General features: G+C 38.4%; 1 protein-coding gene across 5 annotated transcripts in view; it reads right to left on the bottom strand.

Annotated features, from left to right (window-relative positions):
• LOC129745268 (protein madd-4) overlaps window positions 1-25,653 on the bottom strand; it is a 797,076-nt gene that overhangs the window by 137,137 nt on the left and 634,286 nt on the right. The window lies entirely within an intron of this gene.

Here is a 25,653-nt window from a genome sequence, read left to right as displayed (position 1 = left end):
TTTTAGCCATGTATACAGAACCAAAAGAACATAGTGTTTATCTTAAATTTAAAACTAAAGAACTTTTAAAAGAAACGTTGTCACGGTTGCCGTCGTCGATGGAGTTCTTCTACAATGATAAAAATTCTACTCCAGTGACCATTTCTGAAGCTTCTAGCATATTTAAGTACGTTAGAATTTTTAACTTGCCACCGGAAATATTGGATAAGGAGATATCGGATGTATTTTCTAAATTTGGTGTAATACAACGTATGGTCAGAGAAAAATACGGTAGCGAAACTGGTTTCCCGATATGGACAGGTGTGCGAGGCATCCACATGGAGGTTAAAAGTGAGGTTCCTGCGACGGTCCACGTTCGGAATTTTCAAGCCCGAGTATTTTATGAGGGTCTTGTGAACAAGTGTTTTACTTGTGGCAGCACAGAACACATAAAAGCGAATTGTCCGAATCGTACTTCGGTGAACAAAAGATTAACTCAACAAGCTCTAAGGTATAGCGACGTTGCAGCCGGACCAAGTCGATTGCCTACAGCCGAAGATAGTACTCTCGCGGTTGAAACGAGTGTGCGTGATCGAAACGATGATAAGAAATCGGAAAAAAGTTCACTAGCTCAGGTTATTCGGGATGTTGGAATCGGATTAAACAGTGGCAAAACACATAGCGAAGAGCAAGCGGCGGTTTCGACGGTTCAAAATGATCGCGAGCACCACAGTAGTGATTCTGCGACAGAAGACATGGAGATTGCATCTACGGCGAAAATTCCCGAGCGGACGAAACGTGGTCGGATGGAAATAAGACCGAACAACAGAAATGGATCCGAAACTTCTACCGAATCAGATTCTGGAATGATCATAGTTAAATCATCACCAAATTTCTTGGAGGCACAAAGTGCACTTACCCGCGCCAGGTCAAAATCGAAGCAACAGAAAAAGTGCTAATAGCTTTTCTCTTACTGCTCATTTGATTAGAGCATTGTGAAGAAGATTAGCTTAGTAACATACTACTTGTTTCAAGGACCAGGTTTAAAAGTTTATATAGGGGCATACCTGAATATATGGGAGGAAATAACGGTTAAAAAACGATTCTTAAAATAGACTTAGTTTGTATATCCAGGAAAAGAACACAACTGTAGATTATAATAATTGTTGAAATAAATAAATAATTTAAAAAAAAAAAAATATAGAGAAGGCACTACATTTTTTGTAGGCGACAACTCAATCCAGTTGGAACTTGCGCACAAAACGAAAATAAGAAATCTACCTAGCCATCGATCGAACGATAACGCACAATAGAAGACTTAACAGAGCAACCACATGCTATTTTTTTTGTCCGTTCGACACATGTCCATTAGGGTGTCCCAAAATTGCATAACTTCTAGGAATCTGGGGGCTCACCCTCCAAATGGTAGATTAGGATGAGCCGACTTAAAAAAATCATGTTTAGAGGTTCCGCAAGCGCGATCTTTAAAAAAAGTCCACTTTCAAAAGATTTGATTTTAAATAAATTCTGGGTCCAAAAATTTTCATAAAATTCATATATTTTATATTTTTTTAATTTTGTTTGAGTTAAAAACTACACGTAAAAAATATAAAATGAACCAAATTTGTATCAAAATGTATAACTAGCAAGCTATATTCAAGGAAAAAAAATTCTTGGTCCAAAAATTTTGAATTCAACAGACCAAAATGTGTACCAAGCGTAAAATATTTTTGATACCAATGCCATCAAAAGATGCGGATTTTTGTGCACTTAAACTTTGCTGAACAAAACATGTGGTTTGTATCAACGTGTGAACAGCTATTCACGATTTAATGCTTAACAAAAATCATAATTTAGGATATTTTTTATTTAATTTATCAAATTTGTCTTAATAAATACCCACTTTAAAATCAAAATACTTGCAAAAAAAGTCTTTGATGGTTTAAAAGAGTCATCAGAAGGCCATATGCCGAATTTGAGCAGAATCGGACAACAGGAAGGGGTTACACTGAATCTCAAGTGTGAAAGGGATTCTGAGACATTGTGTTCTAAAGAAGCATAAAAAACTGGTTTTTCATCATACATTTTTGTCTTTACCAATCGATTGCTTGATTATGTAAGTTTTATTAAAATTTGAAATAAGACTAACATTTCACCTGAAGACTGCAACTCGATTGGACTTAAAACAAGAAAGTTATGGCTGTTCAAAGATTGTATTTTGGTTACAAATTGTCCTGTAAAACGCAATGAGTAAAAAGTACTCATTGTGTGTTAAACGACAATTTGCCACAAAAATACAATCTTTGAACAGCCATAACTTTCTTGTTTTAAGTCCAATCGAGTTGCAGTCTTCAGGTGAAATGTTAGTCTTATTTCAAATTTTAATAAAACTTACATAATCAAGCAATCGATTGGTAAAGACAAAAATGTATGATGAAAAACCAGTTTTTTATGCTTCTTTAGAACACTATGTCTCAGAATCCCTTTCACACTTGAGATTCAGTGTAACCCCTTCATGTTGCCCGATTCTGCTCAAATTCGGCACATGGCCTTCTGATGACTCTTTTAAACCATCAAAGACTTTTTTTGCAAGTATTTTGATTTTAAAGTAGGTATTTATTAAGACAAATTTGATAAATTAAATAAAAAATATCCTAAATTGTGATTTTTGTTAAGCATTAAATCGTGAATAGCTGTTCACACGTTGATACAAACCACATGTTTTGTTCAGCAAAGTTTAAGTGCACAAAAATCCGCATCTTTTGATGGCATTGGTATCAAAAATATTCTACACTTGGTACACATTTCGGTCAGTTGAATTCAAAGTTTTTGGACCAAAAAATTTTTTTTCTTGTAAATAGCTTGCTAGTTTTACATTTTGATACAAATTTGGTTCATTCTATATTTTTTACGTGTAGTTTTTAACTCAAACAAAATTAAAAAAATATGATATATATAATTTTTTTGAAAATTTTTGGACCCAGAATTTATTTAAAATCAAATCTTTTGAAAGTGGACTTTTTTTAAAGATCGCGCTTGCGGAACCTCTAAACATGATTTTTTTAAGTCGGCCCCATACAAAAGTTTGTTCTGCACATCCTAATCTACCATTTGGAGGGTGAGCCCCCAGATTCCCAGAAGTTATGCAATTTTGGGACACCCTAATGTCCATTCACATGGCGGTCGAACCATCCATAATAAACTGTATCGAAAAACGTAGTGCCTTCTCTATTGGGTACTACTTCTTCTATACAGTTAGATAATTGGTGCGGGACAAAGAATTTAGTATGTGGTCAAGCTTCTATTTCAAATGCTCTTCGCTCTTTTCACCACCTTAGAATTTTCCTCTGATCTTCTATCCGTCTTTCATTTCAACTCTTTAACCCTCACCGATAAAGCCGCAAATTAATTTCATAAAACAAATTCACGGTGATTTCTCTTCTTAATAATAAAAAAAAATAACTCGGCTATAAAAAATCAATTACAAAAACATCGTTCAAGTAAGTTTTAACTGCAGTTTATTTGTTGTCAACTTTCAATATATTTGTAAACTTGAAACCATTTTTGTATCAGCTATTTAATATGTCACTAGAAACAGGAATTTTCCATAAATTATTAAATAGCTAATTTCTGATTCTTCTCTCAGTTTCCGTAACAATACAAGATATCAGGAGCAGCAGGTTGTTAGCCTAAAGTCCCAATCCCGCGATGGGGCTGCCATCTTGGACTTAGCTGGCGGGAGCCGCATTTCATAAACTCAGCCGCTCGCTGCAAGACAGACGCTGCTTGAGCCGCCCCTGACCTGGAGAACAGACGCTCGGTTGTTGTTGCACGTCGCCCCTGACCTGGGGAACAGACGCGTTCGGCCACCTTCTCAGTCTGCATGCGACCACAGCATCCACCGGGGTTGGGTACCCGATCTCCGCTTAGGTTACTCGCATCCCAGCCAGTACCACGGAGAGGTAGAGATAGGAGTTGTGAATAAGAGGTGATATGACCACTATGGAGTCTCGTGTTGCACATTATCCACCGTTTACCAGCCACGGGTGTGAAACTTGGTGCACATATGCGGTGACGACGCGAAAACTGCAAGTTTTTGTGAATCGCTGCCTACGGAACATCATCCGCGCTTGGTGGCCTGGCAACAGGATCTCAAACATTGAACTTCATCGCCGGTGTCACCAAAAGGCGCTAGAAATCGAGATTCGGGAACGTAAGTGGAGATGGATTGGGTACACGCTGCGAAGAGATGAAAACGAGATTTGCAGAGAGGCGCTTGACTGGAATCCAGATGGGCATCGAAGAAGAGGCAGGCCCAAAAGCTCGTGGCAGCGAAATCTAGCCGCTGAAATCCGCACAGTTGACGAGAACCTTGGCTGGCAGCAAGTGAAGACGCTGGCTCCAGATCGCCAGCAGTGGATATCTTTTATCTCAGCCCCATGCGTCGGTCAATCGGCGCCGGACCCTTAGGTAGGTAATTTCTGATTCCTATTTTGAAATCTGAGCAGAAAGCTAATGTACGTAATTATCATGGAATTGTTTTTAAATATCTCTTGCATTCCCAGGCTTTTAAAGGCAATTGTGAATGATTTTTTCCCTTCAAATTAAAAACCGAATAACAGCCAAACAACATGGATTTTACAAACAACTTCTTTGCATTTTTTATGGCCATGATCTTGAATATTTAAAAAAGAAAAAAAAAAGTTCCATATTGGTAACATGTAGCTTCTAACTTAAGCTTTCTCAGGAACTAAGTGATATTTTATTTTCGAGCACTGATTTACAGCCTTTTTCCTAAAGCATGTTTTCTCATAAAAAATTTCTTGGACTTTAAATAACATTAAAATAATTGATTGTAGCTGAAAATTGTCTGAAAAACATATTTGAGTTATAACGTGACTTTTCACCACATACGTTATTCGAAACACCACTACACTTAGAAAAATTATAACAATGCAAAAATACTTGCATTTTAAAAATAAAATATTCCTGTCGTTAAATTTGCGAAAAAAAAATCTAAATTATTCGTAATCATCATTTAATGTTCTTAAAACGTCATTTAACCGCCTTCGGTATGTTTAGTGTTAAGAGTAATTTCCATCTGTCGGACCGTGGTTTGGCTAGAACATTCGGTGCTGCCCATAGTACCGTGAGGAGAATTCGACTTCAGGAAGGAATCGTATCTGTGAAACTCCGGATTGTCCACGGGGGAATCACCCAAGACCGCACAGCAAAAATTATTTCCTGTAAAATTACGCAAATGTCCTGTAACAGAAAGGAGCAGGGCATTTACCGTAATTTTACTGGTCGAAAACATGATTACGTGACATTTAATTTTTAGTGTACAACTTTTTTACAGGACATTTGCTGTAATAATAAATGAATCTTCGTTAACTTTCAAGGAAAACAATTTAAAATTACAGGTTTTGTTCATTACTGTTGCAGTTTTCAGTGACACGTAATAGTCAAAAAAAAATTGTGTGCAGCTTGAGGCACCGACCCGAATGCCATCGCTGTTACTGACCGAATCAGGACCTAACGTTAGCGCGCCCAAATGCCAGAGATCTTGTCAACTGACAACTAATGGCAGTGGTGCCTTATATCCATTTCGGCTTGGGCCTGCTAAAAAGAATAAAGCTTGCTCTTTACTCTTACACAGATTTCCATAAGAATGACAGCTAATCGGAGTGAAGTTGAAGTGAAGCCTATTGCCTTCTCTGTTTAACTCATGAGAAATTGTATACCGGGTTTGCGATCTCGCCTATCGCCATATGAGCAAGCCGCGAGACGCCCTGTGAACTGACAACTACTGATAGTGCTGCCCAGTGATGTCAACCTTCCAGATTTTGTCTGGATCTTCCAGACTTTTTGGACTTTCGCCAGACATTTTTTCAGGTTTCCAGACTTCCAGACTTTAGACATTTCTTCCAGACAATTCCAGACTTTTGGTGTAGCACAGAAATTGTTCTATGGAAATATTAAAATGGAAATTTGTCTTGATGTAATATGGCAGGAAATGATTAAAATTCATGAATAATGAATTCAGAAATGTTTGAATCTTTTTAATAATGTCAAATGCTTTGATATTGACCGATCGAACAGATCAGCTCAAACGATGGACTGAGCACTTCGAACAACTCTACCGAGTCACGAATAGTGATGGCCAACTAAACCCGCAGCTTGAAGCGCCAACAGTAAGTCGCATAAATGGCGTCATCTCGGAAGCGCCCTCGCTGGCTGAAAAAGAAGCGACAATCAAAAACATGAAATCTAACAAAGCACTTGGGATCGATTGCATCCCTGCTGAAATGCTGAAAGCCGACCCTGCCCTGTCAGCACAAATGTTGCACCGTCTTTTCGCTGAAATTTGGGATCCTGCAACATTCCCGGCCGACTGGATACAGGGTATCCTCGTAAAGGTCCCGAAGAAAGGAGACCTGGCAGAGTGCGGTAACTGGCGAGGCATAACGTTGATCTGTACAACCTTCAAAGTACTCTGCAAAGTGATCCTGAATAGGATCCAGGAGAAAATCGACGCTACACCCCGAAGGCAACAAGCTGGATTTCGATCCGGACGATCATGTGTGGACCACATCACAACGCTACGAATCATACTGGAACAAATCAACGAATTCCAGGACTCTCTTTTGCTGGTGTTCGTTGATTTCGAAAAAGCATTCGACCGGCTTAACCATGAAAATATCTGGGCGGCTTTAAGGTGGTGAGGGGTCCCAGAGGAACTAGTCCATCTCATCGAAGCACAATACGAGGCATTTTCGTGCAAGGTATTGCACGATGGTGTCTTGTCCAAATAAATCCCGGTAACTGCTGGAGTGAGACAAGGATGCATCTTATCACCGCTATTTTTCCTCATCGTAATGGATGAGATTCTGACTGGATCGATCGACTGTGCACCAAACCGAGGATTGCCGTGGAATCCTTCAACAATGGAGCAACAGAACGACCTTAACCTGGCTGACGATATTGTTTTGCTCGCTCAAACACAACCGGATATGCAGAACAAACTCGACAACCTCACCGAAAGTTCCAAGGCAGCAGGACTCAAAGTCAATGTCGGAAAGACCAAGTCGATGGAGATCAACACAGCAAATCCCTCCAGTTTCATGGTAGCTGGGCAACAAGTTGAGAAAGTGGAGTGCTTCCAGTATCTTGGTAGCCAGATAACGCCTGATGGTGGTACCAAGAAGGACATCGAAACCCGGATCAGAAAGGCCCGATTTGCATTTGCGAGTCTCCGAATCATCTGGCGGTCACGCCAGATCTCTCTACGAACTAAGATCCGAATCTTCAACTCAAACGTCAAATCCGTATTGCTGTACGGGTGCGAAACTTGATGCACATATGCGGTAACGACTGGCAACTGGATCTCGAATAAGGAACTACATCGCCGGTGTCATCAAAAGGCGCTAGAAATCGAGATTCGGGAACGTAAGTGTAAGTACTATTTTCAACAAACCGGCTTTATTCCAATTTATCGCATAATATTCTACCACTAAATAAAATGTGTGATCTGCAAACCCTATTATTTGTTTTTGATAGTTTACATTCAGAGACGAACAGAAATATAAGCTTTACCATCGGAGAACGATTGCATAATACTCGTCAATCAAGTCACCTTCAACGCAGTATTTCAACAACAACTCTAGGTCAATGTAGAATATCGTTTATTGGACCTACTAAATACAATACATTGCCAAACCATATAAAAATAATAAACAATCGGCTTGCCTTCAAATCCAAATTAATACTCTATCATGCTTGTCCCACACCTCGCAAACAGAACAGAGCAGAGAACGAATTACACTTTTATCATTTCGGTTTCCGAGTGCACTGCTCAGCCGATCAACGTTCACTTATCTTTTTGCCGAGTGCGCCCGATTGCGGTTGCTCTGACGGTCGGGTGGACGCCGCTCGCTCTAAAGAAAAGAGAAGGAGCTGGCTAGGAAATTGTGCTCTAGCGACGCTGCTGTGTCGCTCAGTGTATCAAGCCAGAAAGATTTCAATGCAGGAATGTTTTCTTTAAAAAAAAGCCGCTATGCAGTGCGGAACAGTGCATCAGTCGAAGAGGTCCAATGTAGGTTTATGTATAAAATATTTTTGTACGTAGCCGGGCCGAGCAATTCCTGGCAAATTATTTGAAAAACATGTTGAAAACCGGGTAAATAATCTGAAATTTTCCATTCCAAAAACCGAGCAATATCCGGCCAAATCTGAGGAAATTCCAGACATTTATCTAGTGAAGAAAAACGACTTACATTTTTTGTCGCAACAAATCAGCAGTGTTAAATTTATGTTTGAAGCTTACGAAGGAAAGTTTTGGTTTGATTTTTGATGAAACAAACTTTCACAAATCCTATTTTCGACAAACAATTTTAAACTGAATTCGATTTTCTCATTTCATTTTCCAAATAATGTGGATAAAATTGGGCAAAATCCAAGTAGTTTTTTCACAATATCCGGGCATCCGCAAATTGCTGTACACTCAGGTTTATGTACTTTAAATATCGTACGTGGGTAGCATTAATTTACAAAAGCAGCAATTCGCAAAGTAACATTTACTAAAATTATCCAAAAATCTTTGTCTATTAAACAAACCGTGAAAATTACGCAGAGATCTGGGGCAAATTATAGTAATAAAACTGCAAAACTTTCACAAATCGTAAAATTTAGGATTTACCTTCCTTTACCGCTATGCTTTTGATATTTTTTGACCGAAGAAAGCTTTCGTAGCTAATCATTGGTCCTGGTGCAGAACATCAATCTAGAGGAACTCGCTCAGGAATGACCAGATAGGTGTTTTGGGCAAAGTTGTTAATTCAGATATTTTGATATAAAATTTAAAGTGGAGAGATTAAAAAATAACGCGATAATAACAATAACTTTTTGTAAAGTTTTTTTTTTAATTTAACCGTATCTCCTCGGATTAAGATTGTAGAACTTTGACATGTTAAGCAAAGTTGTGTGTTTTATTGAGATAAATAACTTTGTAGAAAAAACTTAAGCTCTAAAATGCTAAATAAGAAAGTTATGATTTATATCTTGCTATTGGTGGACCTGTAAACTTTATATTTCATATCAAAATATGCGCTTTATTATACAGAGCAATATTGTCGAAGACACCAACATTCTATCTTAACTACCTTTGGCGTTATTAATTTAGTTCCGTTAGATTTATGTTCTGCATTGTAAATTCCGACGCACTTCGAAACATCGATCCAGACGCAACCGATGAAGACAAACCGAGTTTTCTGTAAAGCATCTCTTTCGCCCGAGTGCGAACGAATTTATCTGCACCGAGAACGCACTTCATAAGTTTGCTTGCTTCTCTTGCCCACACTTGGGTGGACGCTTGGTCGCTCTGGAGGTAACTGAGCATTTTTTAAAGATTCTCCGTTTGGGAAGAGCACAGCGAAAAAAATACACGCTCTTACTCTGAACGGGCAAATCTGAGGAGCGATGCCAAGCATGATCTCAAAGAAACTCAAATTTGATAACCATCAACCATCATATTAGTTTTTGTTATTTTAATATTTTTTTTTGTTTTTACCTTTATCTATTTTTAAGACAGCCTTAGTTTAATTTAGAATAACATTTTTTTAACTTTTTTAATCTAGTAAATATTTGTTTTGTTGTGGATCTCTTAAAAGGATATTTCATCCACTGAGATTCACATGTAACGTTATCACCATATTTATTCTCGTCCATTCTCTCGCAACTAGCTTTAAAAAATCATTGGTTCCCAGCATGAATAGAGTTTTGTTCGCGTTTGTTATAATTTTTGTGCTGTCGACATGCTGGGAACAGAAGCGTCCATTTCCAGGGAACTCAAATGAGTTTTTTGGTGTGGGGGAGTGTGGCGGGCAACTTAAAGGTAATAAAAAAAAAAAGTGGAGATGGATTGGGCACACGCTGCGGAAAGATGAAAACGAGATTTACAGAGAGGCGCTAGATTGGCATCCAGAAGGTCATCGAAGAAGAGGCAGACCCAGAACTCGTGGCGGCGAAGCCTAGTCGCTGGAATCCGAACTGTCGACGAGAATCTTGACTGGGACCAGGTGAAGACGCTGGCTCCGGATCGTCAACAGAGGAGGTCTTTTACCACGGCCCTATGCACCGGAGGATCGGCGCGGGATCATTAAGTAAGTAAGTAAGACTTTGAGCTTGTGTTGCGTTCAGCTTTCAATAAGTCTGTTCAATGAAGTCTTGTCAAAACGGGTCGAAATAAGTAGAAATGGATTGACAGTTGATCTCCTGTCTCTTTCCAATTGACTTCGACCGATTTCTACCTGGTCGAAACGAATCCTGCTGCCGAGCTGGATTGGTTTCGACTAGTTTCAACTTGCTCCATTGAACAACGACCGGACTTGTTTCGACCAAAACATTGGCTCGTTGAATATCTATAAGTTGACAGAAACCAGTTGAAACCGATTTTCACCAACGATTGAACGAAGCCAATGATTGAAACGAATATTTGTAACACAGTGCTGCCTGATATTCTTTTGTGTTGGCCACGGCAGCGTCCGACCCCACAGTATCGAGCTAGCAAACAGCCAAATCGGACCATAAAATAGAATAGTGTGGCCAAAATCCATGCTCGGAAGCTATACGGCTTGGTGCTGACCAAGTTCGACGGGTGTTTTCTCATGGACGATGAAACGTATGTCAAAGCTGACTCCGGGCAAATTCCAGGTTAAAGATTTTACTTGGCAACGGCTCGGGGGAATGTTCCAGCCTAATTCAAATTTGTTTTTGCCGACAAATTTGCACGAAAATTTATGATGAAAGGGAATTTGTAGCTAAGGCAAAAAAATACGGAAGTTTGCGTTACAAAAAAGACAATGGCATCGAAATTATACCAAAAAGAGCGTCCCCAAAAATAATTTTCGCCGTTTATTTGATTCCACAACCATCCCGTGAAGTTATAGCCAGATTTGGCTAGCTGTCCTTACAGCAAAGTCGTTCAAAAATTGTATCCGAAAAATTTTAACCCACCCAACTGCCACCAGTTCCTCCCTATTGAGGAATAATGGGCAATCATGAAGAGAAGACTCAAGGCAAAAAGAAAGGTTGTCAAAGACATCAATCAGTTGATGACCTGGTGGATTAAGATAGCTAAAACGATGGACGAAAAAAGGTGTGCGCTGCCTAATGAGCCGTGTTACAGGAAAATTCGAGTGCATCGAAACCGTGCCGAATAATGTTATCCTTTTTTTTCTTAAAAGTATGAAGAAAACGCTAGATGTGTAAAAAAAGATCTTGAATTAAATAATTATTAACTAAAATACAGGCAATTGTTTTTGTTCCAATTCTATCTGAAGCAAACTTTTGTTAAAAATTCAATTCATGCAAAGGTGAATCAAGCTGAGCTGAAAACCTCTCAAACAAAGATAAACTATTTTAAATTATTGATTATTTCTGTTAACTTGTAATTCAATTAAAGACGAACCAAAAATATTTTGAACATCTTACAAATCTCCGGGAAAGTATTTCAACTAGTCGACAGGCAACTTGGTTTCAACCCCGCTGAATGGTTTCCGCAAAGTTTGCATGTTCAAGTAAACGCAATCTATGTAGTGCATCCAGGTAGGGTAAAATGCAACAGCAGCAGCAACTCAGAAGCAGAAAGCAGCCGATAACAACTCCACTTCGCTACAAGACTTCTGCTTTTTCCCCGCGGGAGTCATCGAAAAAGTTTAACAAACTGTGCATCAACAACCTCCCACATACATTCGCACATACACACGCACACACGAGGCCATACTCACACCAACAAACTATCAGCAAAATGTTTTGCACTTTTCAGTTGCTCACTCAGCCGGTACACACATTTCGGTGCCTTGCTTCGCCTAGTCGTCGTCATCATCAGCTTGTTGGATGCAAATTCCTGTTCAGTCGGCGAAATGTGCAGCTAACTCTCTGGATTGCACTTCAGGTTAGCAGAAAGTTTTCCGGTTCAAACTATTCGACGCTTATCCAACCGCTGCTGCCGGTTGCTGCTTCTGGAGTTGTTGTAAAGCAATAATTAATATAGTGAAGTAGGATGCCAGTTTTACACGAGGCGCGCGCAATCTGGTCCTGGAGCGTGGAAATCCTTTTGCATTTCGAGTTCCCCACTGCATTATGTAGAAATATTTTATTATTATTATTATTATTCAATTAAATTGACGCTTTAACGATATCGACCAAAACACTTTTATTATGTTTAAGTAGGTACTTTTAATTATAAAAAAATAGCTCTATACTGCTTGAATTATTAATTAGTTGAGAGAATGTTTTGATTATATATTCCTGTATTTTTACACATATCACTATCACTTTGTTGTCTGATTGTTATAGCTTCAGTTTGAATTTAAATAAATCTGACCTCGAATTTTGAAACTGGATAGATAGGAAGAGTATTGCAACTCGAGATGCCATACATCCAACCTTCGGGTAGCGGTCATATCACATCATGTCTTACAACTCCGACTCTCAGCCTCCCCGTAGTGCTGGCTGGGGTGCCAGCAACTTAAGCGGATATCGGGTACCCAACTCCGGTGGATGCCTAGGTCGCATGCAGACTGGGATAGGGGGTTCCTAAAACAGCAACATCATCACGGTACTCCTGCGAGATAGTGCACTCCAAAAATTTTATAAATTTACACGTGACAGAAACGCTTCAACACATAAATTAATCTAATCAATCAAAGATATAATTTTACATCAAATAGAATTTAAACAGCACACACACGAACATGCATCGAAAATACATAGAATCATACGAGCCGTTTAGTCCAGAAGACGTATTTTTATTTCACATTGGACAAAATTTTACATCTCATAAAATCTAAACGATTGATTCTATCAGAATTTACATTCAATTTCAATTCTTGTTTAGTGCTTCATGTCATTCAATTTACGATTATATTTATGGAGTCGTGAAAAAGTTGAAAAAAAAAATACGTGTCCAATAATTCTCAATTCGAGTGTGCCTGGCAGCCCTGCACATCATCAAAAAGGGAAACGTCAAAATAAGCGGACGTTTTGTTTCGACTCGGGTTTTCAGCCGGCGCAACTCCGGCAGTTAAAAAATTCGCAGGATAAAAAATCCGGAAACGAACATACGTCTGTGAATCCGCCGGAAAAAAGACACGCCTAAGTAGTTAGCTACCGAAGCTGGTGTGGAATCCGCCGCTACCTTTGCCACCAGAAGTTGGATACAGTTTCGCACGTAGCAATTATAATATTTATACGGCTCCAAAGTGTTTCTTGTTAAAAAATCAACGTACTGGATCAATGAAAAAATAATAATCATACGGATAACGTAATCATAGTAGCAAAGTGGAGGAAAGTATATTTTTTAAGCATTGTTAAAAAATTCATCAAATAGATATTTCCCACCAAAAGGTCGCTTCTCCTGTCGAACCAATCTTTCCGACAAGTTTTGATCACCGAATACGAGCAAACATGAAGGCTCCAGCCTCTGCGTCCTCAACTCAACTCAACTTCGGTATCATTTACCCAAAAGTGATCGATGAATTGTCGGATGCCAACATCAAAATCATCTGCATCGAATCTTGCCTAATGACATCGCGAACAATCAACGAAGATTTTAAGAAATTAAAGAGAAAAGACTTTTACCGGAAGAAGAAAATAACGCTCAAAGGCAGATCAAAATACCGATTGGGTGAGTAAAGGCAGCCACACAATACCGCGTCGTCCGTCGCGTCACGTCAGCTGTCAACGCCGTCGTTGTGTACTAAAACGCTGACGCGACGCACTCTACAATTTTCGCATCACAATATAGCGTCCACTGACAGGGCTGATAGGGAAATATTGAGAGAAAACTCGCAAACTCCAACGCAAAATGTTTCATTTATTTTTATTTTAAAAAAACGGGAACATACAAATCAAGTTAATATTTCTAAAAAACGCTTTATATGTAATTTCATCATTATCATTATAATGTTAAAAATAAATTTCAATGACGTTTTTCAACAAATGTGTATCATCGAAGAGATAAAATGACGATGATATGATTTTTGAATCTGTTTGTGTCAATCTTTGACGAAAAATATCAAATACGATTAGTTCAAACCCATGCTGACGCGCTTAAATTTTGATATTTTTCAAAACCAAAACGTCGACGCTCGAAAACGCTGCCGTTTAGAACAAGTTTTGCGTTTTAGTACAATGCCTTCGCTGACGCGACGCACCATTGTGGCGACTCAAACGGAAAATGGCATCCTCAAAATTAAATGTCAACGCGACGCGACGATCGACGCTGTATTGTGTGGCAGCCTTAAGATAATTCTTTCATATTCATTTGTGGATTGTGATTGTACTATAACGCTCCATCCCTCGATATAAAGCTGAACGATTTGTTCAAATACTGTTTGATAACGTCTGTTGTCTAATTTTTCCAACAACAATTACAGATCCATGTCCATGGGTCGAATTCTTGTCGTAACAATATCGGCACAGGATGCAGGATCAATAACATATGGGATCTGGATATGCTGATGCTGAACTACAGACTGAAAAAAATTGGAACTGAAGGAAGATTTGTTTCTACTGAAGGATGAGGCAGGGCGTGATTTGAGTAAGGTAAATACAAAAGCTTACATAATTTTTTTGTTCAACATTGTCGCTTTTCATATATAAAGTCCTATTGCTATATTTCGAAAAATTATTCATTGATTAAAATGTAAAATATGAATATTCCACCATTAATCCTAAACTCATTTTCGGTTTTAACTATAAGTAAAATTCTTCCGATGCTTGATCGGTCAAAGAAATGTATGGCCTCAAATTCCATCAACAACCATTATGTCTTAAGTTAGCTTATCTCACTAGATTCTGCACCCCACAGTGATGCAGCGGAATTCGAAAACGGTTGACATGTATTCACCCGACTACCTTTTTGATGTCACACTTGATTTTGGATCAGTGCGACCCCGTTGTTATTCGAGATTGGCGTTAAGTTCAGAACGTTCTACTGACACTGCAGCTCCAAAACGCTAATGCAATCGCTTTTATGACGGCTGCCAAGGAAAGCCAATCTGTTATTGTTATTGAGCATTGGAAGAAGTCATTATTTACATTCAAACAAATTATGATGCAAATATATAAATGTACGGATTAGCATTTTCAGGTAAATAAAAGATTCATATTTTTTTTACTTATTATTGATTACATAATATTTTACAGTCCTGTAATACTAACGAACCTGTAATTTAAACGAACCTGCAAATAATAAGCTCACTTGAAATTCAATGTAATTGGCCTGAAAAATTACGGCAAATGTCCTGCTCCTTTTTGTTACAGGATATTTGCCGTAGTTTTACAGTAAATAATTTTTGCTGTGTAACAACTAATATTCAAAATTGATTATTCAAGTTTGGGTTCTAAATTCAGTGCATCCAGAAGTTGTTACAATTTTTTATATATTTTTTAACAAATTATTTATATATTCTTTTAATGTAATCGCTAATTTTTAGAATTGAAAACTATCAAATGTAGACACGACAAGCAATGCCAAATAGTGCAATTAAAAATATAGCAAGTCTTCTTCATATTTATTTTAAATTTAAAATTACAATTTCATTTTAATTTTCCTTGTGACATTTAAAAATTCAAACTTACTCAAATTATAGCAATCGAAAAAAAAAATCAAAAATTTTAGCAAACAATAATTTTATTTACTGTAAAATAATAAAAAATTTGCTCAGATATATTCCAGTAAAAAACTTGCTTAATTGATTGCCAAGTTTCCAGCATGTCAAATTTGTGCAAAATATTATGTAAATCCAACTTCAGAGATTTAGTTTGTAACTCTGTTTTTAATTAGGTAATAAGTTCAACAGTCGATGATTAGAACTCAGTTCTAAGTATTTCGTTTTAAAGTTATTAATACGTTATTTCTTTCAATTCTTTCACTTTATAGATCAATCACGACGCTTATGCAATGGGAGACAAAACCATATTGGAAAGCATTATTGAATCTCCACCTGATGTCTTTACCAACCTTGCTAGCGAAGTACGAAGAGGCAATTTCTTACACATCTCGTCATCGATGACAGTTTTAAAATATACTAACACAGACGAATACATGTTTTAAGTTATTAATATCGATATGATACATGTAATGAGAATTCAATCAAATGTTTTTTAAGCTATTCTAGGTGTTATTGAATTGACTGTTATTATATACAATACAAATAAATGTTGCTGAAACATATGTTTTTATTATTTTTTTTGTAAATAGTCCTTGAATTTATATTTTGAAAATTTATGTCTTTTGAAATTTATGGCTCTTTATTTTTATGTCGAAGACAATGTAATTTTATGTGGATTGCGATGTTTTTATTTTGTGCGTCCTATTTGACATAAATTTATGTTTTCCAGTGTTTAGGGTTCGAAGCGTTTCTGTCTTTTTTATTGTAATTTTATGTCAAAAGTGATGCTTCAGTTTTGTGCATCCAATTTGACATAAATTTACAGAAAAAATTTAATAGTGTGTGGGGTTAGCTGCGGGGTTTGCGAGCCCGTGACTGCAAAAAAAAACACCAACAAACAATGAACAAGAAAATTCGGATGGAAATCGGCAAAGACCCTCGTGACGAAAAGGGACTACCGATTGGAAACATGGAACATGGAACTTCCGATCTCTAAATTTCAAGGGCAGTACCCACGTGCTCTCCAACGAGTTAGAACCGCAAATTCGACATCGTAGCGCTGAAGGAAGTATGCTGGAAGGGCTCCACGATACGAACGTTTCGAGATGGTCATACCATCTACCAGAGCTGCGGCAACTGGCAACATACACGAGCTTGGAACAGCTGGGGAAGATGAGAAAGCGCGTGATCGGGTGGTGACTGATCGATCCACGAATGTGCCAGTTGAGAATCAAGGGCCGGTTTTTCAACAACAGCATCTTCAACATAAATAGCCTTTACCTTGGAAGTACAGGTGACGACTAAGACGAGTTTTACGCTCAGCTGGAGCGTGAATACAACCGCTTCCCAAAACATGCTATCAAGATTGGCATCGGCGATTTCAACGCGCAGGTCGGTCAGGAGGATGAATTCAAACCGACAATTAGAAAGTTCTGTGCGGACCAGCTGACCAACGAAAACTGCTTCAAACTAATAGATTTCGCCGCCTCCAAACGAATGACCGTACATAATACCTTTTTCCAGCACCGCCTCCCATACAAGTACACCTGGAGATCACCGTACCAAATGCAATCACAGATTGATCACGTTTTGATAGACATCCGGTACTTCTTCACTCAGAAAAATCCTATTAAGTATGCCATAAGATTCTCTTATGAAGTGGCGCCATAAGAAAAAATAATGAAATTCATAAGATTGTCTTATGATGGAAATGAACTCGAAGGATGAACACCGGTTTCAATGAGGGATTGTTGTTTTTCATAAGATATTCTTATGGGAAAATAAAATTTCGCGTATAATAAAAATAATTCAAGATTGTTTTTCAAATCATTTTATTTTTGATAACTTTGGTTTAATAACATCATGGCGACAATCAGCAGCCCTTCAACACCCAGTTTTATTGCCGCCTCGGCCCTTTGACTTCGCGCTTCTTATCGGTAGCCAATCTGAAAAGTAAATAAGAATTAAAATCTATCTTTTGAGCTTACAAGTATTCTCAACCTTCATTAAAATTAAATGTCAACGAAAACTTACCATTTAGAATATCAAAATCAATTGACATTGAAGAAACTTTACAATTGGTTAGTGCTTCTGACGACGATGAAATAGATGACTGGTGGAATGAATGTGTTCATTGATTTTTCACAATGCCATTTCTTCTATTTTTCATAAGAACATCGTATAAAAATTGAAAGAATTTCATAAGACTCTTATGAAAAACTATTTTACACTCTAAAAAGCGGTTCATAAGATGCATCTTATGAAAATTATAATAAGAATTTGCCTGAGTGTTGGACATCATCGACGTTAAATCCTGTCAAGGCGCCAACAACGAGTCAGACCGTTATCTGGCGATGATGAAGATGTGCCCAAAACTCTCTTTAGTGAACAACACACAAAACCGACGCCCGCCTCAGTTGAATATCGCGTGACTGAGGTCACTTGAGGTCGCGGCAGACTACGCGCAATCGCTTGAAGCAACCCTGCCGGCAGAAGACGAGCTTAACGAAGTCCCTCTTGAGGACAGTTATGATGACATGAAGACGAACATCATCGGAGAACGACATCGAACATAGAGAACGAATTCGACGGAGCGACTGGAGTGAGGCTGATGGACGAAGAGAACGTCACGCGAGCGACAGTAGTGCAAAGCAGCAACTGTCAAAACGTTGAGAAGCGCCAACAGCGGAAGGGGCAGCGAGTATGAATTTTCCAAGAGACAAAGCGGAGCCGGAGGAGAAGCTGGAGCAGCAGCGTCGTTCTCAAGAAACATGAAAGTTCCAAGAGAAACTCAACATACTCCACAAAGGCTTCGTGCCGCAAGCCGAAATGTGCCGGGATAAGGACGGAGGCATCCTAGCGGACAATGATTAAGTGTTCAAAAGGTGGAAACAGTGCTTCGATGAACACTTGAACGGCGCACATGAAGGAGATCATGACGGTGGGGAAAGGTACATCGCCGGAGCAGCCAACGACGAGGTGGAGCCACACCCAACGATGAGTGAAGTGAAGGAAGCCATTCGCCAGTTGAATAGCAACAATCGGTTGGGAAGGATGGCCTCGCAGCTGAACTTATCAAAATGAGCCAGAATAAGTTAGTCGATTGCTAACACCGCTTTATCTGGGACACAGAACAGCTGTTGGACACCGGAGGAGTGTTGTTCGACGACATTGATGTAGTCGGCAGATAATCTGCGGAGGTGGAGGAAGTCTACCGCAAACTGAAACGCGAACCAGGAAGGATTGAGTTAATGATTAATACGTCCAAGACGAACCCAATAAACATTTTGGCTGCTTAAGAACGGCAATTCGCTGAACAAAAGCTGCGCTAAAGCGTGATTGCTGCTTCAGCTTAATGGTTGAATAAAGACAAACTATAATCTTGTTTCAGCGTTTAAAGAAGTCTCAGTGCAGCCAACGGGAGGAGTTGAAGAGTTGCTTCCATAACACTTTTCAGCCTTTGTTCAACCTTTCGCTACCATTGGAATTTGACAGACTATAAACTGTGGTAAAATTGCACTACATGATGGTGGCTTGATTGGAATGAGAGGGGAATTTTTGTTTTCCTTATGCAATGATTTTTTTTAGTGATTTCTCATATAGCAATTTTGAAATAAAGAGTAAATTTTCTCACAAATTTTACTTTTGGTGCCCAAAACTGAAAAAAAAAATCATTTCTCTCACACTTATTTAAAAAAATATCTTCGGTTGAGAAGCATGTTGGTCGCTTAAGATCGACAAATTTCCATCGCGCCGCAGACTGCATGATTGGTTCTGCGTACTGCGGCATACGACCAACAACCCGGAGGTTTGAAAGTCGGGGCAGTAAAAAACGAAAAAAAACAACACAGAGGGGAAAAAGTGGGTGCCAAATATCGGATAGACACTGGTTTTTTTTTCTTTTTTTTTTTGGTTAATCCGTCAATTGACGTTTGATGACGTTTGCTGAATAACTTCTCCAGATCAAGATGATTAAAGGCTGAAGACACGTGAATTAGTGAATTTTCGAGGCCATCTTTCAGCCAGATTGCTGATTAAAAATTGAACCACGATATTTTTCCAGCGTTTATTCAGCAAAAAGTGTTTGTTGGGAAGTATATGATGGCCCGCGGATCCGATATCAACCGAGCCCACTTTTCCAGTAATAACAAGGTAACGACCAACGGGGGGATATAGTCGAAGACATAGTAGACAATTCTTTCACGGAAAATAATAAAAAGGTAAAATTTACCGAGATAAAAAGGTGAACGCTAGTGAAAGCCAAAAAGGTAACTTTTACCTCTTCGAGGTGAAACTCACCTCACAGCTAGGTTAAGTTTACCTGAATCGAGCTGGAAAAAAAGATACAATTCACCGAGAAAAAAGGTGAATTAAAAAAAGGTAAATCTTACCTCGTAGTGAGGTGAAGTTCACCTGAATTGAGCTGAATAAAGAGGTAATATAATATATCGAAATCCTCAACAAAAGTGATAGGATTCGGGAAAAAAAAAATTCAAATTCCAAAGGAGGGTGGTACACGTCTAGATGAACAATGAAATCGCTGGTCTCGATTATGAGATTGAACGAAATTAATTCATCTGATAAAATCTAATCCAGCGTTCGATTTTGAAAGTTTTGTATTCCGTTTCGTTGTCTAAATCCATTCAAAGTGTAACGAACCACCTTGAAGAAATAAGACGTTGCGGTCGCACAACACTACCGTGCACAAGTTAGAGACACCTATCGGTGAAATTATTCAAGCTGTCGACAGCAACGCTTGGAATGGTTCCAAGTTTGACCGCTAGGTCCACGGTTCTGCTCCGGTTTGGAGCAACGGAAAACGGTTATTCCCATCCCCCATGGGTGATAACGAGACAAAACAACTGATTCCTTTATGAAATTGCAAAACTCATGCTTAAGTTGAACTAGAAAATCAATGACTCGGCCACTTTTTTAGAGAACGCCAAAACCGACAGATCGTTATCGGAAGTGATATATCGCTAATTCTCTAATATTCGATAATTAGAGGTATACTTAGGAAAGTATACCAGTTAATCCTTTCTAAGTTGCAATTTTGTGAGTCTAAATATATTAGGCGATTATCTTGAGAAGACAAGAATATTACGACGGTTATTTAGGGATTCCAGTAAGTTGGATGTAATACCTTGGAAATAATTTTATTGTTCTAAGAACCGCGTGTAACCTCACTCTTATGCGAAGAAAAATCGTGACACAGGATCACAGGTGCTACAGGATCACTAACTACGCTAGTGCAAATTTACAGCGTAAGAAAAGGTAAAACAAAAAGTACGTTTCTAGATTCTGGGAAAAGATAAAATAATAGAACTTTGACAGGTTACCCGCGTCAACGTGGGTCTAAATCCGGGGCTGAAGATCCCGTGCGAAACGCCCTACGATAGCGGCCGACAGCGGTTGTAGATTGAAGACCCCCGAGATTGGATACTGCCCGATACAACATTCCGATTAGAAAACATCCCGTAGGCGATTGTGTCGGCATCGTATCAGCGAATAGTGTCACCATCCAACGTACTCCAACGAACTCCAACTGCAGTCAACTGAACACCGGATCCGGAAGCACAAACCAGGTTAGAAATTAGATCAAAACCTTACTGTAAGCTGCACACAAATGTTAGGTGTGCAGACCTGTCCGGAGCTTCGAAGCTCAGATGCAAAACCGGTGAACCGCCGGATCACGAACTACCAGGGGAACACGCACACTGATTGACTCGCTCTCTTGATCGCCGACTGACTGACCTCCTGCACGCTCAGGACGAATGCCGCGATGTCGGTTTAATCCATTCACACATTAAGGAAAAAGCTGGAGCTCCTAACCTAACCTAACCTAACCTAACACACATCCGATAAGAAAACATAGATTGTTCCTATAACCCAAGCACTGTTTTACTCCGTAATACGCGCCTGGTGGAGAGGCAACCCTCTTTTGAAGTGAGATTTTTAAACTTGTTTATAGCTGGAAAATACGAGTGACTGGAGTGGGTTATTTTGTTTCGTACACGTTTTTTCCTTTCTACTTTCCCCGTTTCACTGTTTTACGCAGCATGAACCAAAAACCGAAGTGTTCGAGCCAAAAACGTAATACCCGCCTTGAGAGGAGTCTGTGGCCAGACCATAAACACGTGTCAGCAATCTTCCCTTCCGGATTTAGAACTTGCTATACAACAAGCAAATGATGATTTAAAAAATATTGCAGTAGACTGGCCCAAATTTGTATGGGGTGATTTTTACAACATTGTTTTCAACGCGGCACCCCCTAGATTGGTGCCTTTATGTGAAAAAATTACTTTCTGAAAGTTTCAGGTTATTTGGCAGAAGCACGAGCTGGCGCAAAGGACTTGAAATTTGTATGGAGATTTTCAGCAAAATGTATGGAAAATCGACATACCTTCACTCTTTGTTTTCTAAAATATGTTCCCAGTATGCTAGAAAGCTAAGAATTTCAGGAATTGTAGTTCAAATAATGACAAACAAGTTTGTAGAAGATTGTGACGCGATACGAGTTGACTGTGTTGAGTTATTTGCAAATGAATGTGTGATTTTTTCACATTTCATCGATATATCGTGAACGGTATATAGGTGGATTATTAGTAACTTGATCGCATTGTAACACAATGAGATAACAGATAGAAAATTTGTGTCCTCGGCATAGTTGCAACTATTTGTTATAAAATAAGCTAAAACTTTGCCAGGACACAAATTTCGTATTTTTTTATTCTCATTGTGTGACGATGCGATCAAATAAGTGCGATTATTAGCCCATACACTGTTCACGTTATATCATAGAACTGCGACAATCACACATTCAATTGCAAATAACTCATCACAATTAACCCGTATCGCGTCACAATCTTCTACAAACTTGTTTGTCATTATTTGAACTACAATTCCTGAAATTCTGAGCTTTCTAGCATACTGGGAACATATTTTAGAACACAAAGAGTGAAGGTATGGCGATTTTTCATACATTTTTCCGAAAATCTTCATACAAATTTTAAGTCCTTTGCGCCAGCTCGTGCTTCTGCCAAATGACCTGAAACTTTCAGAAAGTCATTTTTTCACCTAAAGGCACCAACCTAGGGGGTGCCGCGTGGAATATAAGTATTTTTTTTGTTATGGGCCAGTCTAATATTGCAGTTTTCCTGAAACAGAGAAAAGTGTGTCTGAATCTCAATAAAACCCACTGGATGATTATTGGTAATCGCAAAATCGGAGAGTGTTCAAACTTGTTGATTGATGGTTCTGCAATCGAAAGAGTACATCAAGTCAAATGCTTAGGAGAACAGATAGACGAAAAGTTAAATTTTATAGCTCACATTGACTACACTATTAAGAAGATTGCCATGAAATATGGAATACTTTGTCGGATAAGCAGATATATGACTTTCTGGTCGAAAATTTTTTACGTGAAATCTGTAATTATGCCACATTTTGATTATTGCGCTACGATATTGCTTCATGCATCAGATACGCAGACAAAGCGGCTGCAAAGAATACAAAACAAGATAATGCGAGTGGTGATACGATGCAAACGATATACTCCTAGTGCTCTTATGCTTGATATGTTACAATGGTTGTCAGTTAAACAGAGGATTGCTTTCAACAGCTTGATTTTCATCTTCAAAATGAAGAAAGGAATGTTACCATCTTATTTATTGGACGGTCTGCAGTACGGAATGGACATACACGGATACAATACAAGGAGAGCTCAAGACTTCAGATTACCATACACGATAAGAGAGATGACCAAACGTTCTGTGTTCTACAACGGACTGAAAATGTATAACAGCCTACCACAGAACATCAAAGAAAGTTCAAACTTGAATATTTTTAAGAGGTTGACATTAAGTCACATAAAACAGACCATATAAAAAAAAGACTTATTCTGAAAAGGATCATATAATAGTGATGAAGCATCAGATGGAAAATTGTACGGTGGTGGACATACGCGGGAGTAAAACGAATAAGTCGTACCAAATAGATAAAATAAGTAGACAATACATATTATTCTAAAGATAAACTGTTCCTCCCACTCCTAAAGATGCGTATGGGTGGAGGAAGGAACCAAATGGGCCTGTGGGACCATCACAAAAAAAAGTGGCATCCTAAAACAAGTTGCTGACATTATTTATTTATTTATTTATTTATGATGATGTATGCAATGTATGAAGGCTATCAGATGATTGTCTACTTTTCGCTTTGCGTAGAAGGTAAAAATCACTACCAGCTATCAGCAATGAAGGGCCAAGCCCGTGCGACAGGTTTTGTCTAAATTTTCCTTTTGAAACATGCCTGATTGTCAACCTATAACAAACATGATCGACAATGACGCTAAGCTTATGTTTGTTATTCAGTCAGTGAGCGACGCTCAGAACAAGTATATCGACCACCTCTGATTGGTCACGTTACGAACAGCAAAGGGAGAACACGAAATACATATGCGCTGTTCTGATAAAAAATGAGCTGTGATCAAATGACATTCTCACTCACAAATTTTCTACACGCTAAATTATTTGGAAATTAATTTATTTTGTGGCATCATATCCTTTCTACGTTTGTCTTGTAGTGAATACTTTATTTCCACATGACTGACGCATGAACTTCACGTAAAGTCTGAGTGGTTGGATTGAAATCCGTTTTGTGCAGTTTTGTTAAGAGGTTCTTTCAAGAAAATGATCAGTCGTCATGCAAACATCTGATTTTTTTTTATTCTAGCCAGTGTCAAAAGGAGTGTGAGTATATTTCAGTAGTTCAATAAGTTTAGTCAAGTTTGATGGTTTCTGAACTAGAAATGTTGAAAAAAGGCAATCATTTCACGAATTTATCACCGGCCGCCACGAATTGGAATATCATGATTGAAATTTTCAAAAAAGGAACTAGACGTAAGTATAAGATAACAGGAAAGAATAAAATTATATTGATTGACCTTTTGTTTGTATTTTTAGATACAGTTTGGTTCAAATTCCGAAGACTAGTAGAAAACATGGACCCAGGAAGTGGTCACGGCCAAGGAAATTTTTTTTTATTTATATTAAAAGTGTTAAGTGAGTATAAGTTATTAAAAAGTGAATAATTAGGGAGAAATTTTTACAACAATTGCCTTCCGAATAATAATAACACTAACACAAAGAAAAAGACACAAAAAGCGTACTCAAATGGTATTTCAATAGCTTTTAAATTCTTTACGTAATTTTCACTATCATACCGCGTTGAATTCTTATTACGGGAGCGTTTACTTGATTTATTCGTACAAGTTACGTGAAAATCAATTGGATAAAAATTATGAAGTTTTTCACGTAGCGACTACGTGCAGATTATTTTGGGTGTATGTTATCAGCTCAGTATTCAAACTTACGATTGATGAGCTTGAAACCTCTACTACGACGACTTTGGCACTACTTCTGTTACAATCAACTACGTTATAGTCAGAATCGAATAGCTGACTAGACGGTACGGATGAATCGAGCCAGATGACGGTTGCGACTTGAGATTTGTGGATTGCGTTTTATAAAAAAAAAAAAAATAAAGTGATAAAAAATGGACTCAACAGGCGGATTCGACAGTTTGGTGAATGAGTAGATATCGTAACCGAGCTTTTATAAAGCAACAAAACATTCATGGAAGTTGAGGGATAGTCACTGAACGCAGTGGAAGCTACAGAAGGGTACTAGCCTGACTGCACAGGCTAGAGAACCCCGTTGCCTACTTTAAACGCAGACCCCGATTTTAAGACACTTTGCGAAACTTTCATGTTCATAGAAAGCCGTTTAAGGTCCATTTTATAACTTTCATGTTCTGTAGCACGCTTCAAGTACACATTGAACTATTAGTTGCTAGGCAGTTACAATAGCGAATAGCGAATTGTATATGATGGCAGTATCATCATGTTTTTTCTCCCAGAGAGTTTTTAAACTCTCTTTTAAAATAAATAATTTTTTTGATTTTTTATAATGTAGATCGTATTTGATTTTATGGCATGCAA

The sequence above is a fragment of the Uranotaenia lowii genome, chromosome 2, assembly GCF_029784155.1.
Source record: "Uranotaenia lowii strain MFRU-FL chromosome 2, ASM2978415v1, whole genome shotgun sequence".
Classification (NCBI taxonomy): Eukaryota; Metazoa; Arthropoda; class Insecta; order Diptera; family Culicidae; genus Uranotaenia; species Uranotaenia lowii.
The sequence above is the reverse complement of the archived record's forward strand: the minus strand, read 5'-3'. Positions and strand labels throughout refer to the sequence as shown.